Source organism: Labrus bergylta, chromosome 18, assembly GCF_963930695.1.
Source record: "Labrus bergylta chromosome 18, fLabBer1.1, whole genome shotgun sequence".
Taxonomy (NCBI): Eukaryota; Metazoa; Chordata; class Actinopteri; order Labriformes; family Labridae; genus Labrus; species Labrus bergylta.
The window spans coordinates 24,217,117-24,235,001 of NC_089212.1; positions in this window are offsets into that span (position 1 = coordinate 24,217,117).

Below are 17,885 nucleotides of genomic sequence, written 5' to 3' on the forward strand. Positions count from 1 at the left end.
TCTATTAGTCTTATTTTAGCTCCTGTTTTGCTGATAAGGGAAGAGTAAGCGGCCAAGGGGGGGGTTGGTGTGAATAAAAGGTTGAATGGAAGTTGCTGATCTGAGGCAGTTGCCTTTGGTCACGCCTCAAAAGGAAGAGTGCAGTGAAAGCATGGATTCAATGTATGCAGGTGTGAAGGTTGAAGGACGGGAAACTGATTTATGGATACAAGATGAGGCTGTGCAGGATTTAAGGACAAGATATTTTATAAAATGACCATTTGTGCAGAGAAATCTTTAAAAGCCCCTTTCACACATGCACTTCACTCCTGAACATTTCCTCCTCATTATCTGGTTTGGGCTGCATGTGTGAACGCAAATTTCCAAAAGTTTCACCTTGACTTTATCTAGACTTGTTCCTGCCGGCCTCTTAGTAACATTTCTGCAAGAAGTTTGGGTTGAGCTGATGTGTGAATGCAGAAGGTAACAAGAAAGATTCACCGCTTTGAGAGGGCAGGGGGATAACGGAGAAACCGTTACATTGCTCTTTTCTGCTCTTCAGTTTGTCCTTTTCTTTTCTTTCATTAACACTGTGGTTAGTTTCACAACATGCATTGCCCTTGCTTCTGTTCTTTGACTGTATATTAAGATGGACAGAAGAACAGCCGCCCGGGAGTGAAGCTAAAAGACTAAGCGCTCTCTCTGCTGACTGGCTGCAGTAAAGGTCCTCTTCCATGTTAACATATCAGATCAAAAATGGTGTACTGGCAACTTCATTTAAAAATACTCTTGCCACTTCTTCAGGACTAGAAGTTTCTGACTCGTGCTTTACAAATGACACATTTTGAGGTAATCAAATGATGAAATGAGACGGATTTAAAAAGAAACAAAAGAGATGATTTATTACTCAAAAATGGCGGGCTACAAAATAAACGCACAGCTCTTACAACAAGTAAACCACTCAAATTTGCCTTAAACTGAAACGGTGACGGTCAGAGAAACTGTTGCTCCTCCCCCATGTGGCCAGAAAAATAATGCAGGTTTGAGAAAAGTAAAAATGCTTAATTGACTGAATGGATAATACACAAGTATTACGTTTTTCCTGAGTCCTAAGTTGAAGTTTAGACGTCGGTTTCTCTCCTGCAGTTCTCGACTTTGAAACAAAGACGTCGCTGTTTGAGAACGAGCACATGTCTGTACAGCTGGTGAAGCAAAAAACAACTGGATGAACTCAACATCCCATCCGCACAAAGCACCTGTCAGGCCCTGCTGGTTGCTTGGCAACAGCTCCCCTCGCCTCTCTCCTCCTCTTCACTTCTATTTTTTTTTTTTGATCAGTCTGTTTTTTTTTTCTTCTTCTCTTGCACACGCCCTGAAAAAAGTAACCTGGTGTTCTGCTTAGCAAAGGAGTTTTTTATTACCTCGGGGGATGGGTTTCACATTACCACACAGAGACAGGGAGCTGTGTTAGCCGCCGTGGTGTGGACAGGTTTAGCACTTTGGGCTAACGAGGCTTGGAACCAGCCTGTTTCCTTTTCTCTTGCTCTCTCGCTCTCTTTTTCCCCTCTCGCTCCTCTCATAGAGATGAACAGCAAGGCGCTAACAGCCGTAAGAAATCAGGCATGGAATTATTCAAAAAGCAATTCAGCCCAAACAGTGGGGAAGATATGGAGCGGGCCTTTCACTGAAGGAGGCAACCCACTGAAAAAACACCCACAGCTCCTCTTCATTTCTCCCCGTGAGTGATTGAATGTTGCAGCAACACGCCTGAACACTCAGTCTGCAGATTTTCAGAACACGATTCATGATTTAACAAGCCACCATAATCATATTCAGAGAGACATGCAGCATATAGTGCAGGATGATCAAACTTCAGTCAGATTTCACTTCATGCAAAGATCTTAAAGTGACACTTTCATAAAAAGATGCTCAACACCAAACTAATGAAAGTTAATGAGCACATTTAGGTTTTATTTTTGACTCTTTTAATGTTTGTTAAACTTCACCCAAAGTGTCCCAGCAGCTTCAAACACAAAGCTTGTATCATTCATGTTAAATTAAAATGCACACAGGCAGATAACAGACACAGTAACCAGAGATATGAAATGTGACATGGCTTACTGGAAAGAGCGTCTTTATGCTCTCTGCCCGACGAGCCAACGAGGAACAGCTGAGCAGGCAGCCGCTCAAAGAGACGGTCAGCTGATACGAGGCAGGTGTGCAGGAGAGGGAAACCTGCCAAAGGATCCAGAATCTACTCGGGTTGTTTCGATATTACAAATCTATGCTAGATATGACGCTTGTAAAAATCAAATGATAACAATGCCTGTTTTAACACCACAGCAGCAAAACTACAAATCCAAGAAGCAAACACATTTCTGTACCGAAGCATTTCTAATGCTAGCGGAGATTAATGGGAGTTTTCTCTAAATCGGGCTGAAATAAATCAGTGTACTCTCGGCTTTAGTCTGTCAGAGGTTTACATTGTTAATAGTTTTTTTTGCATAATACAAATAATACAAGGACATACAGGAACTCAAACAAACAAACACGGCTTGGACATGTAATTAAAAAATTAGGTGAAAAAAAACAAGTGAAAAGTAAACAGAAATTTCTTGCATAGCTGCCAGTCACTCAGTAAGCCCAAATATGTTGTGTAGTACGTCTCTTAAGAAGAGGTCCGTGGTGGTAACAAGGTGAGTTTTCAACCCACATCAGCTTTGTCCAAATGGGCAAGAAATGAGTCCCAGATTGCGAGAATTTCTTAATCAAACTTGTCCTCAGGAGTTTTTCCATTCGTATGGCTGACATCATTTCAGATGACTTCCAGTCTGTCAGAATGAGTCTCTTCGTTGATAGTTTTTTATATCACAACAGCACAAATTCACAAGTCAAGGTTTGCTTCTGTAGCTTGGTGCTGATTTATTTTGTCCTCTCTGTACGACAGATTCTCTTACTGACTAAAAGTTCAAACTTTTTACTCCAAATAAAACTTATTTTGTCTTTGCTCTGCACATTTCCCCGGCTGTACACACCTTTAAGTCAAAAAAAAAATGACAGAACTGAACAAAGTGACGGTATAAGAAGCTTCCAGGGTTTGTTGCCTTCAAATCATCATGAAACATATGTGATACTTCTTATCTTTCACACGTGGGATTCTCTTTAGTGTTGTGTTGTGTGGAGAGCCTGCAGGCTGCAGATAGACGCTGCTGGAGAAAGGAACGTCCTCCCTGCTGTGTCTCAAACAGAAATGTTATTGTCTCACTTGACTAATGGACCAGCCTGGTAGCTCTCTTTCAACTTCCTCTCGTTGCAATCCTCGCCACATGATTTGAAACACATTTCAGTGTTTGTATAGCCTCAGAAAAAAACAAAAACAACCTTGGAATTTATTTTCTCTCTTTGTACATACATTTCAAACTCAAAAACAAACGGCCGAGGGAAACACTTTTTCTAAGAGGAACAAATTACAGAGTGATGCAACTGAGAAACACAAACAGCTTCTCAACATTTGGTGTCCATTCTTCTTTTTTAATCTGCCAGGAAAACAAACAAATTATTCCTTTGTACATGTTACACTCTATTAACTCAAGATTTCTTTCAGCATCAGTTGAGCCAGACCGGGTTGAGGTTCCAGATGTAGACTGAAAGGTTAACTGGTTGTGTCTTGTGAGATAAAAGTGTTCAGCAGGTGGAGGAGGTTTGTTGGTATAAGGGCGAGGAAGGTCAGGAAGAATGTTCCAGATGTGATAATTGTTCACAGAGGGGGAAAACAAAGGAGGAGGGAAGGAAAGGAAGAAAGTGATGAGAGGTCGGAGGAGAAGCTGTCAGGATTGTGTATTAGGGCGCACTCGTTTGACCCCCAAAGTCCAGCTCGTCTGACCAGTGTAGCATATATACGGTACATTTCCTTGGCCCTGGCCCAGATGGAGGAGGTGTGCTGCCCAGAGATGTTAACATGGCTTCATTCCTCCTTCAGTCCATCCTTTATTTCTTCCTCCTTCTTTGCAACTTCCTTCTTCTTGTCCTCTTGGTCCTTTTTTTCACCTTTTGCCCCCGAACATTCAACCTGTCTCCTCTCCTCTCCTCCCCTCCTCCTCTCCTCTCCTTTAACTCCTCTTCTCTTCTCTCCTTTAACTCCTCTCCTCTCCTCTGTCCTCCTCTCCTCTCCTCTAACTCCTCTCCTCTGTCCTCCTCTCCTCTCCTCTCCTCTCCTCTGTCCTCCTCTCCTTTCCTCTCCTCTTTTGTCCATTTTGACACCCTTCTCTCCCTGTCTGCTCTCTCTCATCCTCTATGTTCACTCCTCTCCTCTCCTCTCCTCTTCTCTCATCTCCTCTCCTCTCCTCTCCTTTAACTCCTCTCCTCTCCTATGTCCTCCTCTCCTCTCCTCTCCTCTCCTCCTCTCCTTTTCTCTCCTCTCCTCTAACTTCTCTCCTCTCCTCTCCTCTTTTGTCCGTTTTGACACCCCCCTGTCTGCTCTCTCTCATCCTCCACGTTCACTTCCTCTCCATCTCTTGCATCCTCTTCTTCTCCTCTTCTTTTTTTGTGTCTGAGCACTGCAGCCTCCAGGAAGTGTCTCGTCAATGGGAACTATTGAACATATCCAGCTTTGGCCCGGTTGGGCCTCCTTGGCCTCATCAACAGTTGTCTTGGAGAGGGACAGCAGCAGCCAGAGCTGGCAGTCCTCCCCGCCGCGCTCCTTTGACCCCGCTCAGCCCGGAGCTGCTCGTTGTCCAGCTCAAACAAGCCCGGTCCAGAGCCAGCGGTGGTGCTGCTGGTGGAGGGTGTGTGTGTGTGTGTGTGTGTGTGTGTGTGTGTGTGTGTGTGTGTGTGTGTGTGTGTGTGTGTGTGTGTGTGTGTGAGCTGTTCAGTTGGCTGGCTGAGCTCAGTGTCACAGGACAATAAGCCCTGTGGCTCAGATGGACAGTCGGTTGCTTACAGGCTAACAGCGAAACAACAAGATTTTCTTTATGATTTTCTGTTTGTGTAGGAAAATAAATCTGAATTTTTTTTTTGCTTTTTTACAACGATGGTTTGATATAAAAAAACAGGTTAATGATGACATATCTCCTCTGACTGTGTATGTAGGCGAAAGTTAGAAAGGACAAAATCAAAGGGCAACTGTTCCGGTATGGAAGCAATACTAGCTATAATTTTTTATGCAAATATCAGACATATAATACGGCTTGATGAGTCTGTTTCTGTGGGACAGACGATAGCTTACCATCAGCTAGGGTTGCAGACTTTACGGCTTCGATAACTTGTTGTTTGCCAACCCCTCGCTCCTCTCCAGCTCCGCCCTCTTGTCCTAATCGGGTCCCTTCTGCCTACCAAGACAACCAACATGGCGGCTCCCAAACACAACAAACCAATGGGCGTTGTCAGGACGGCTACATCAATTTAAACTCTGTTCAAAATATAAATAGACAACACATCAAAACATGCCACTGTACTGCTCTCTAACTTTCCTGCTCTATAATTACATACTCGATGTATATCTGTGCTTTAAGGCTCCAGATCTCAGAGACCCTGAGACAGAGGTATATGCATGAATCTGCTTTATAATTATACTAATCAGTTGCAGCCTGTATGATGAAATGAAAGAGAGAAAAGGTCGGACATACTGCAGGACATTAAAGGGTCTGCTTTCATATATCATACAGAGACACAGTCTGTGTGTAAGTGTGCAGTGACACCGTATAGAAACTACGCTAGGAGCCACATTTTCTGAAGATTTTATTTTGGCTCTTCTTCAGCTCGATGTAGGAAAAACACTCTGCAACAGTATGGGTACATGCGATACTATAATTACACAATGTACACACTGCAGCGTGTGATTACGCTATAAAACCACGGGGCTGTGGTTTCTTTCAACAAGAAAGAAAGGCTGCTGTGGAGAAGAAGAAATGAAACCTCTGTGTGTCTTTATTTTGCTCTTCTTTAACATGCAGCTGTGACGGGAAGAACTTTATAACCAAAGGTGAACAAGTCTGTTAAAAACTTTATGGATCGACTCGGTTCCTACATGTTTGAATTTATTTAAAGGGGTCAGACGCTCTGGCTACCTTGTGGATAAACACGTTAATGAAGACAGAAGTTTCTTTTCTCCCACCATTTTTAATTCTTAATTTAAACACAGTGTGTTTAAAGTGTGTCTCTCTTGTAGCTGCTGCTCTAAAACATTCCTAGTAATAATAATAATAATAATAATAATAATAATAAAGTTTACTTATGAAGCACTTATCAAAACCAATGTCACAAACGTCACAAATCCCAACAGTCAAATACACAAGAATAAAATCCTATTAAAAAAGCATGAAGAATAAAACAACAGTGCAGCAATCATCCAATGAACAGAGAGAAGAGAAACAACCGAGACAAAGATCGGCTAAAGTTAACAGTAAAACAAATAAAACATCATGGATGAAACAAGGATTATAAGAAGGCTTTACGATAAAAACGTGTTTTTAAAAGTAATTTAAAAGAAGATGTAGCTAGGATAAGTTACTCCCGCTCCACGCTCTCCGTTTCTCGGTTCGGTCCACTCAGCTCGAGTTTTGTGTACCAGCCTGATTGAGAAAGCTAAGGAGCAATGGGGGGCGGAGGTTGTGACACATTGACTCGGTCAGTGCTTCAGCAAGCAGCATGAACTTTAGAGCAGCCGAGAAAAAAAATTAAATAAATGGAGCCCGACTCGATGCAAGCCCGAAGTCTGGCCTCGGGTTCTGTAGGGCTCGGGTCGGGTTGCAAACCTCTAATTCGTACCATCAGTGCGAGCGTGTGTATTACTGTAATGTACACAGGGCACAAGTGAGTCAAACCACGGCCTTTGTTATACGGACAAAGAAAACTTTCTGAAATTTCTGTTTCTTAATATACATGTAGAAACCACACATGTATGCCAGCTCATAATAACTACATCTATTTATGCTCTATATAATCATCTTCACCACAGTTGCACAGTGCAGAATTTATTGTTTACAGTAGAAGAAGAATGAGATGTATGTTGCTTTTATTTGGCTTTGAAAATGCAATGCAAACATGTGAGTGCATGAAACACAACACGGTATTTATATCTCATGGAGGGCGGACGACAAACCGCAGTCTCTGCCTCTGTTAACAGAAAGAAGGTAGGATTGTTCTTGTGCTTTTATTTATGTCGAGCTTTGGCGAGATGTTGTTCTAAACTAGAATGACCGGAAATCTGTCAGACGGGCTAAAAAAAAAAGCAAAAACATTACATGTTCATGTTCAGATATAGCTGAACCTCACAATGAGCCAGCCTCTCACACGGTGTAGAAACCTGAAGAAAGTCTATTTGCTGTTCTGTTTGTTGTTTGACAAATACAATAACAATGTCAAGGACAAAAAGAAGAATGAAGAAATCAACAAATAATGTGACGTATCTGAAATCTTTCCAAATATTGTAAAAATCAAAATGACACGGTGAATCTCTGAATCTGTAACCTGCAGTCTCTCACTGAGCTCAAGTTAAAAAGTGATGAATGTGCAGGAAAAGAAAAAGTTGGAATTCATCCATAACATACCTCTGTATGTATAAACACATTTCAAACATATTTAGAGCATGCATTAATCTTAGTAGGGGTGTAACTGTTTCTGTATTGGGCTCAACTATGACCGTTCTGACGTCATGGTTTGGTGCATGCAAGCTTTTATTGTTATTTTTTAAAGAAACGTTTTTGGGGCTTTTATGCATTTTTATTGTCGAGACAGGACGGGACAGCGAGACAGTGGGGGAGGACATGCAGGAAAAGAGCCACAGACCCGGGCCCCCCTCTTTTGGTCTTTGTACATGTAGCATGGGCGCTAACCACTAAGCTACCGGCGCCCCAAGATAGTGCATGCAGGCGGTCACACCACCACACCCCAACTCTGCTAACAAATATCAAACAACAAACAAAGAAGAAGAAGAAGAAGAAGCAGACGCTACAAAACACACAAAAAAGAGTTATATACGGTAGCAACCCAACTGCATCTTTAAATGAGTGGGGAAATTTCCAGTTCTAAGAGTGGTATGTCATTGGAAACAGGTCAAACATGCTAATGAATATAAAACAACATCACCCAGAAGTGCCAATCAAAAGAGCTCTACAAAAGAAAACTTCTCCCCGCTGATTGGATGTGAAAACAGAGAGGAGTTAAGACATTATTGAAGCTAATTGCGTGTTTTTAAAGGTGTTGAAAAACACTGTAAATCATTTTTATGCTATTAAACAATTCATCCATGACATACTTTATTTTGCCGTCACTTTAATTGAACTCTCCAAACACTGCCTGCAGCGCTTTCTAACCCTGTGACTCCGTATTGATCTGGGAGAACAATGGAGACCTGGCGGGGCTTTGTAGTCCGGCTCCAGACAAAGGGGCCTCGTGCCGGCCGGAGACAGATAGAAATGAAGCGCCGGAGCACAGAGCCGCTGGACTCGGCTGTCACTGCACACTGAGGAGCGTTTAATCTCCCCTCGCTGCTCATCCATCACCCGCTGACAGCGCCGGAGACAGCAGCTATGTTTACATGCGCACGGTGTTCACTCCTTAACCCGGTTACTCCGGCGTTATCAATTCTTTTAGTCCCGCAGACGAGTAAAGGACCTTTTCAAGTAAGTCAAAATTGAAGGCAACTGAGCTCTAAAGAAGACAGATGCCTGCTTTATGTGAAACACAAAACTGCTGAGGCACGACTTCTGAGGGTTATTTCACTGACATGCACAGTGGCATCCTGCTTTTGATCAATGTATACAAATGTCATAACTCTGAATAACCTTACTCGAGCTCATAATTTAATTATGGGCTGAATGTGGATTTAAATGTTAATAAAACAGCATAGAGAGCCAGCGCTGTCCTGCCGTGGGAATCCTCATATATTTCCCCTGTAGGCTGTGAGAGGAAGCCTCGGTCACTGAGGCTGCTGGGAGCTCAAGCCTTTAATGCATTTTATGGAATATAAACTTCTTTTGACAAGAGGGGAACTCAATCCCTCTGTATCAAAGGTTCATGTAAAGGTCTGCCAGCTTAACCTGAATAATACTTTAAGTATGACAGGGTGGCTCTGAGCTCGTTTTTTATTCCACTGGACGAGCCGACACACTCTGCATTGTGTTCTACCATCGCTGGAATGCTGGATGGTAGGGGCGGGAATCAAAGGGTAACGCACAGTATGATTTTGAGAATTGTTGCACACCATTAAAGGAGCAATCTATAAGATATCTACTGAGTGAAATGATAAAGGTATCTTACTATCTGATCAGACATTAAGGAAACATGCTATGTTGAAGTGCTGGCTTCTCTGACAACAATGCAGCAGCCAGTATGTCCTCCTTCTAACTTTAGATTCTGCTCCTGAATGCTCTGGATTTGTTTGGACCAGAGAAGGTAGGCGGTTTTAAGACAAACCCCCACCACACGGCTGTTTTGGACGCCCCTCAGTTTGCCAGATATGAGAGCAGTTATCAGGTCAACAGGTGTTGCAGTGATGGAAGCGGACGAGAGAAGTGGTTCAGATAGAAGTGATTGTACCCGACCTAAAAAGCCTCTGCATGTTTCTAATAAGCTCCACGAGCAGAAGTGTTGTAGAACGTGGATAAAAATTGGAGATGCTTTGGAAAATTGGAGAGGCTAAACACTGAAGCTTCAGTGTCCGCGACATGGCAATCAGTGTGCTCCTTGACTCTAGGGAGGAAGGGACGGGGGGAGACATCTCAATTTTGCTCCATGCTTTGCTCTAATACATCGACAGAAGTCTTGCAAAATTCTCGCAATGTCTTGTCCAGAGCAGCAGGAAACCACGCCAAGTGATCACGCCAACAACTCTGTATGTTGTGTTTAAAAAACTTTGCAGAGGTTTATTTTTTTTAGCGTACTTGCCGCTGATCAGAATCCAGCATGCTATGGATGAATAAGACGCCCCTTGAATGTCATGTCATGTTGTGTAACTCTTTTGCTTCATGCATGTTTGGCGTTTCTAAAGCGAGAACTACAAACGGAGACATTAAGGGCTGATGTGCAAAGTTGCAAAAAACAGGACAGGTTGGCTGCACCGTTGAACAACACATGAGCTGTGCAGCAGAAAGAAGCATGTGCAGCGTGTTTCATCATGCTTACAGGATACTGACAGAACCGCGGTCGCCACGGGGGGAATCTTTCATCCTTTTCAGTTATTGATCCGTCTGCAGGTTGGTATGTTAAACAGATCTGAACTGACTGGGGAGAAGGTCATTTCCACCTGGGGAAGAAAATAAGGATTTCAAAACGAAAAAACTTGTATTTGACTTTGTAAATCAAAACAGTAGAAATTCTAAATAGTCAGAAAGTGTCCCATATTTTGACTGAATCGCCAACATGGTCACATTTTAAATGCAGAAGCACACTCAAAACTAGATTCTTGTATAGAGGCGGAGGAAAAAATATCCACAGGCTATAGAAGTCAAAACTCCAGAACTAGGTCCTTTTCATTTACTTTAATTTACTTTATTAAACAACATTTTTTGCTGCCAAGTGTTATCTCGAGACGCTTTACAAAAGAGCATATGGGATAATCTGCAGGAAGGATTTCTCCTTTGTATTCCTCACGTTCCTGTTGTCCACACTTCCTTGCTGTTGAGGTGGAGGTCGGAGCAGGCCGTGCATGAATGAGGACGGTCCGATGGTGGTGGTTCTGCGTCAGGTGATGTTGATCATAGATCATGAGCTGTTTAGTTTTAGTTTTATGTTCATATCGATATGATACGATACACTTTACTGTCCTCTTGGGGAAATTTTCTTGGACTCAAAATGCTGCCAAACATTCAGTTGCTTCCACTTGAATTAAAAAAAAACGATGGAAAATCCCACCATCAAAAATGTAGGCTCCTGTTGTTCACCATGCAGGGGTTTAGAATCGGGCAGGTTTGAAGCCGGATCAGAAATAATCATAACAATCTGAAGCTGGTTAATGCCTTCTACTTCTTCTATCGGTTCTGATCTAAATTTAGCCTGAACCCGTTACACCCATTTTCCAAACTATTCCCTTTTCATTCAGTGTCAGAAATGTATCCCACATGTCAATCAACAATGCCAAGCTCCTGTTATTTAACCTGATGAGGTCACCGTGCGTCAGCCTCGAGGAAAATATCCTCCGTCGCCATCTGTGGCAGCCGTGAACTTCCTGTTCACACCTCCTATCCATCGCCGTGTGCTCGGGGCGGTCTCTGCACACCGACCGCATGAGCTCTGTCTCGACGGTAGCAGCTAGGTTTCACATGCCCACTTTACATTCCACGTCAGTAGCGTTGTGTTTCCTCAGTGTCATCAGTCATGTTCATTTCTGGCTGACGAAGAAGAAGGACGAGAAAGTGTGTGTGTGTGTGTTTTATCAGAACACTCTGCAAGGTCAAACAAAAAATTAAAAGTGAGAGAGTGAGGAGAAGCGATGTATTGTTTTTAGTGCGAGTTTGAACTTGATGCTCACTCTCGAGGTCAGACGGCTGGTGAAAGGGAGATTTGTGCTCTCAGTGGGCTACCTGCAGCGAGCTTAAGGTTATAAAAATAAAAGCAAGGGGGCACGAGAGAGAGAGAGAGAGAGAGAGAGAGCTGTCTTTCTTTCTTGTTTATCTTGAACGTGAGATGGAACACAGTTTTTTTTTCTCGCATGTGGAACCGCTCACCCCCGGCCTTAATGACGTCTAATTTCATGGCAAATAAACTTAACAATGATGCCTTTGAGTCTCGCTCCATTTGTGAAGCATTGCTACAAGACAAAATCGCATTCTTTTCCCGTCAAAGCGCAGCCTAAATGATCCTTTTCTCTTATCTACCAATCGACCTGTGAGTGCACTCGGTTTGATGTTTGGGTTGTTTTTTTATGGACTTTGCTTACTACAGGCTTAGCAGTTAAATGTAAGTGTTGACAGGTGTGCTTTGAGTTTGAATAGAAGGTGAAAGGTCTTAGAGATATATCTTTATTGTGAGTACCAAGGCTGGGACATAATATTGATTTGGTTACATTTCCTTGTCTGACTCTTGTGATAAAATTAGCAAATCATTGGTATAACAAAACTTTCAATAAATCTAGAAACAGGCAAATATATGTCAGAGCTATGGTGGACCTGAAGCCTACTGGCAAACAGAGCAACTGGCTCACATTAGCTGTTATTCTGTAAATGGATATGATGTCACAATTATTGATCCCAGAGAAAAGAAATCTAATGTTTAAAATCGTCCAATATCAGATCTTGTTTTTTTAGTGAATCACCCCTCCACCCTTGCAACATTTTTCATCTTAATTAGCAACCAGGATGTGAGAATATGTCTCTGAAAAAGAAGCCAGATTGTTATTATTTAATATTTTCCCATAAAGCCACTGGGTATCTGCAGCACCAGGAAGGAAAAACAAGAGAACACTGTAAAAGCTTTTATCTGGAGTTCTGTAACTTTGTGTTGTATTAATATTTATAAATTCATATAGTATGTGTCTTGCCTCTGGCTTCTGTGTTTTATCTCCAGGAAAGCTTGCATATTTATACCCACTATTTTAAATATATTATTAGTAAAACTGTTCCAACACACAGTCAGATGAATGTTAATTGTATCTGTTTCTGGGTGATTTGTTAAAACACACGGTCTCATTCAGTTAAACTTATTTTAAATTAGACAAAATCATATATAATTTCCTTGAGATGTAGGTTGAAAAAAGTCGCTGGTGGAGGAATGCTTTGGATGAAAATGTCATGTAATTTTCCGACTCTTCCTCTAGTTCAAGCTGCACACGAGGAGTAACGATGTGTTAGGATGACCTTTCTCTCCGTAAATCACCGAGAAAACGACCAGAGGGAATCGTAAACACACCCTGCCCTCCAAACCCTTGAATCATCCCACAAGATGCTATTGAACACTGAGATGCCATGACCCAGACCAACATTTTTCCCTCATGATCGCACATCATGGGTGAACATGTCAAAACAGCTCAAGAGACGACTCTCAACAACCAGGGCCTTCCCGTCACCCTCTAATCCAGCAATTAGAGACAAGGCCAGGGAGATGGAACAGATGTTCCATAAATGGGTATGGCAGAGGGAGTCCTGGCCGCCGATGGTATTCCTAATCTCTCGAAGAAGGACGACCGAGAGGAGAAATGGAGCAGCCACCCTGCTTCAGCACAGACTGAGGTCAAACGCCGCTCCTTTAATAACTCTTTGGGGCTGTTTTAAGCACCATTGGTTACCTAAAGGGCGTACTTTGCTACTCTAAAGGTCACTATGTTTTCAGTAAAGTGATTGTCGGATTACTCTACTAAAAGCAGATTGACCCCTCCCCCATCTAGGTGAGTGAGTGTGTCCCACTTTATTAACCTTCTGAAAACATTAAAGGCTTTATATGTGATTTTCCACACTTAAATATAATAGAAATCAAGTATATCCTCTGAAAATAATTCTGAGTCATGACTGTCTACAATGGGTGTAACAACCCAGCCGTTTTACACAAGTAATGGCCAGGAGGGAAGAGAGTAAATTAAATGTGACTCTCTTTTAAATTAATGCCACAACATAAATGCCTGTGAGGACAGACTGAAAAGAGTGTGAGCTCTTATCCTTTTTTAAATGTTTTTTCATCGATCCCTTGAAGGCTGTTTCCAAAGGATCTGTGGTTCTGCTCCTTCCAACGGCGCCCTACCCCACTGCTGGGTCCGTTTCTAAAACATTGAAAGGTTTAAAACTTTACGATATACTGTCTCTACAGCACCGTGTTAGATGGCGTGAAACTGATTGTTACAGTTGTTTTATATCCAACACTTCATGTTTTGAAGTTGTGTCCAGCAGTTTGACAGATTGCTGTTTTTGGCTGGAGAGTTGGAAGGTTTTTATGAACTACTGCTACTCCTGGTGTCCAGAAATACACATGCTGTGAAATTAGTTACAGTAGTAAACCACTCTAAACACACAGCGAGACAGGAGGAATATGCACAATATATACCACCACTGTTACTATATAAAAAATATCCCAAAGTGTAAGACAAAAGTGTGACCAAAACGAGGACAGCTTGAAATTAATTTCAGAATGAAACAGCTGTTGATGGATGTGTAGTCACTCAAAACAATAAAAATATGTTGCATATTCTGATTTTATGTGGTTTGGGAGGGTTTCCAGTTCATCTTCCAGTGCGGACCAAAGTATTGAAGTTGATCTGGTGGCTTGAGAGGTGCCAGTCCCTAGTTGCCCTTCTGCAAGACACCAAACCCCTGACTGTTTGGGGAGCCCCCTTTGTGCAGCCCCCTCACTCTGACATTTCTCCACTGATGTATGTCTATAGGCTCTGTCTAATCCAGGCCCATGAGTGTGAGTAGAAAGTCTCTTATTATTAAAGTGAAACCCAAATTTCCCCACACGGATGAATAAAGTATAAAAAATTAGGAAAGAAAGAAAATTAAACAAGTACATTGCACTGCAGTTCCTGAAACGACCACTTGAGGCTGGCTCTGAAAGTGAGTCAATCCCCATTAATCCCCATATTAAAATGCCAAACTTTACAGCAGATTTTAAAAGATTTACAAGCTTGTACATAAAAAATGGTTTTGGTCTCAATAGCTATGGGTTCTCCATGCACGACACCTTTACAGGGCAATAATTTACAAAAAATTAAATGTTTATAATAAATTGACCTTCGGTGTCTTGTCTTAGAGTACAGTATTTTGTTTCCTGTAAGACAAGTTGGCCCTCCATTGCTGTACTGTAGCTGTCAATAAAAACAGAATGGGTGTTACAATTTAACAGGTGGCTATCTTTTTTAGAACTTTTCTCAATTGTCCTCTTAAATTATTTGCTCAATCTACAATAATTATTTCTTAATAATCTAAAAGTGAACCTGTCTGAGTGTGAATATATGACACAGAATGACTTTTCTGTTGTCTTTCTACATTGTTTTTGACAATAAGATGATCGCAACTGAAAAATATGGGGGCTCAATTGTTGCTTATCTTCCTGACACTTGAGAAGAACCCCACTGTTGGAGGGACATCCACAACCCCAGCAGCACACAGACCTATGTTGGTCCCTAAACTATCATCAGGTCTATTCCTGCTGCTCGGTGGGACTGGAGTTCTCCAAGGAGAGCTGAAAACCGGATTGTTTTACACACACCTGTTCCTGAACGTCACTCGGCTACACGCCTGTCTCAGAGGGAGCGCAGTTAATCGCTGATTTGGCACACTTACAGTGACAACATACCAAGGTCCAGTTTCAGGAACACACACACACACACACACACACACACACACACACACACACACACACACACACACACACACACACACACACACACACACAACAAATATACTCCCACGCTTATACACGCCCTCACACACAAATAGACGCACAGAACTGCCTACAACTTATGACCTGTACAGATTTACAAACATTAAACATACTTTTTTTTAGACACACACTCTCACACACACACACACACACACACACACACACACACACACACACACACACACACACACATACACACACACACACACACACACACACACACAGAACAAATATACTCCCAGGCTTATACACGCCCTCACACAAAATAGACGCACAAAACTGCCTACAAATTATACAAACATTGAAACATACTTATTTGACAAACAGAAATAAAACACACAATCACACACACACCCAAAGCTTTGACACACTCGTACACAAAAAAAACAGCGTACAGCTCAAAACTACTGACCAACGCCGACGGTACAGCCAACTTTTACTGATACATACATTTGATCAAAGTTTTGCATTATGAAGACTTCTATTGCCATAAATAAGGCAAGTCCCCACAATGCGACTGTGAAAATATATACTGGCCCCTCAACGTCACTAATACATGTCCAAAATAAAATGTAGTCACGCACACACGCACACACACAAATCTTCACAAGTCTTCAGCATAAAAAGGAAAGTTTAGTGAGGACATGCATTTTGTCCTTATAAGGAAGGCGAGTCTCTTGTCCCCATAAAGTAATAAATACATGTACACAAAAACAAACACACTATTACTAAAACATGAGCACGATGGTTGTGTGACTACAGATGCTGAAACTTCATAATGAATCACACATTCTGTCCCTTCAGCAGCCATCTTTGATTTTTCGCTTGACTGTTGACTTACCAAAATGATTTTATACCATGCAGAACACACAAGACTCTTTCAAACCCAGCCTGAAACTTGCAATTATTTTACAGTTGTCTAAAAAAAAAAAAAAAACAGGGCAGTAGTTTGTATATACTGGAACGCTGAAGCTTTGTGGCTTTGACTAAAAGGGAAACAATTAAAGTGCTTCTTGGCAGCACATGAAGCCAGACGACGATAAAAATGGCTGAGCTTTTCAACACGGGTGAGGCCTCGAGGCTCTGCCTGTCTGGAGTCATGAGAATCTTCTAGAAAAACTTTCATGTTGTGACTCTGGATTGGTTTTCTGTTCTCTGTTTCTTCTCTCCTCTTTAATGCAGCAGCACAGTAGCAGCTGCAACATTCAAGTTACTCATACAGAGTACACTCCTGCCCATTTGTTTTTTCCTGAAACTGTGTTGAACTCTGGTTGTCAGAGCATATGTTAAACAAAATAATCTCTCGTTAAGCATCTGGCTTTCTAAAGATTTTTCTTTTTTATTTAATTTAGTGCACATAAATTATTTAGAAAGAGGAGACTCTAAAGGAGAAGACAAGCCAATCTTGTGGCAATGCTTACATGACGGACAACCACAGCCAGGGCTAGCACAAAAACTAGCGAGCTTATCCACAAACAAGAGTTTGACTTTGTTGTTTTTTAACAACAACAAGAGGAGCTGTATCAATAAATAATTAGACTAATCGCCCCCCAGTGGTGGAATGAACTTCCAAACTCCATTCGATCTGCAGAGTCCCTCTGCACCTTTAAGAAAAAGCTAAAGACCCAGCTCTTTCATGAATACCTACTAACTTAATGATGATGGTCTCCATATTATTGATGATGATGATGGTAATGATGATGGTTTTTGTTTGATAACGACGACTTATAAGATGGTTTCTATACTGATTAGAGCTCTCAAGAACTGCCCTCAATGTTGTGCTTTGCCTCTGGTCACTTCTTGTTCCCTTTTTTTCTAGATCCTTGCTTGTGTTGTTCTTACTCTCTGATGTACGTCGCTTTGGATAAAAGCATCTGCTAAGTGAATTGTAGAATTGTAATTGGCAATTAGCCCAGTCTTTAACTTCTCACAACAAATCAGAGACACTATGTATGTGACACAGGCCAGGTTGTAACTGAAACTTGAAACCCAACAGTGGCAGCCATTGTTTACAATTTAGCAAATATTGACTTAAACTTCTCCTTCACTAACTTTAGTTTTATCCACCAAAATCTATGTGCTGTGGTACCCATCGAGTTAGAGCAACTGTAAAGACACACCTCTTCCTCTTCCCACCTCTCGTCCTCCTCTGAGGGGTTTGGTAAAAGGTGCTTTAAAGGTCATACAGCCGCTCAAAGAGGGCGAGAGTGGGTTTAATGAACAACGACCAATGGTTAGCTGAGAGGGGAGTGGGGCGGAGAAATCAGGGTACAGGAGAAAGAGAAAAGGGGGGGAATGGGAAGTATAGAGGAGGAGGAGGAAGGGAGGAGGAATGGAAAGCGTCCACCAGCGCAAACACCTCTGAAACAGAAACATCCATTTAGCAGCGAAAACAAGCCCCCCTCACAAGACCTCCGTGAATGGGCCACTTCAGCCGGCCGAGGAAGTTCCAACGAGGGGCAGGATGTTCCCCTCAGGACGCACTTGAGACGGGCTAAGGGCCAAAAGCCTGAATACATAGACCCCCTCTCTCTCCCTCTGTCACTGTCCAGCTTTGCCCTCCCACCCGGGGCTGAGTGGCTTTGGTACCCCCGCAAGAA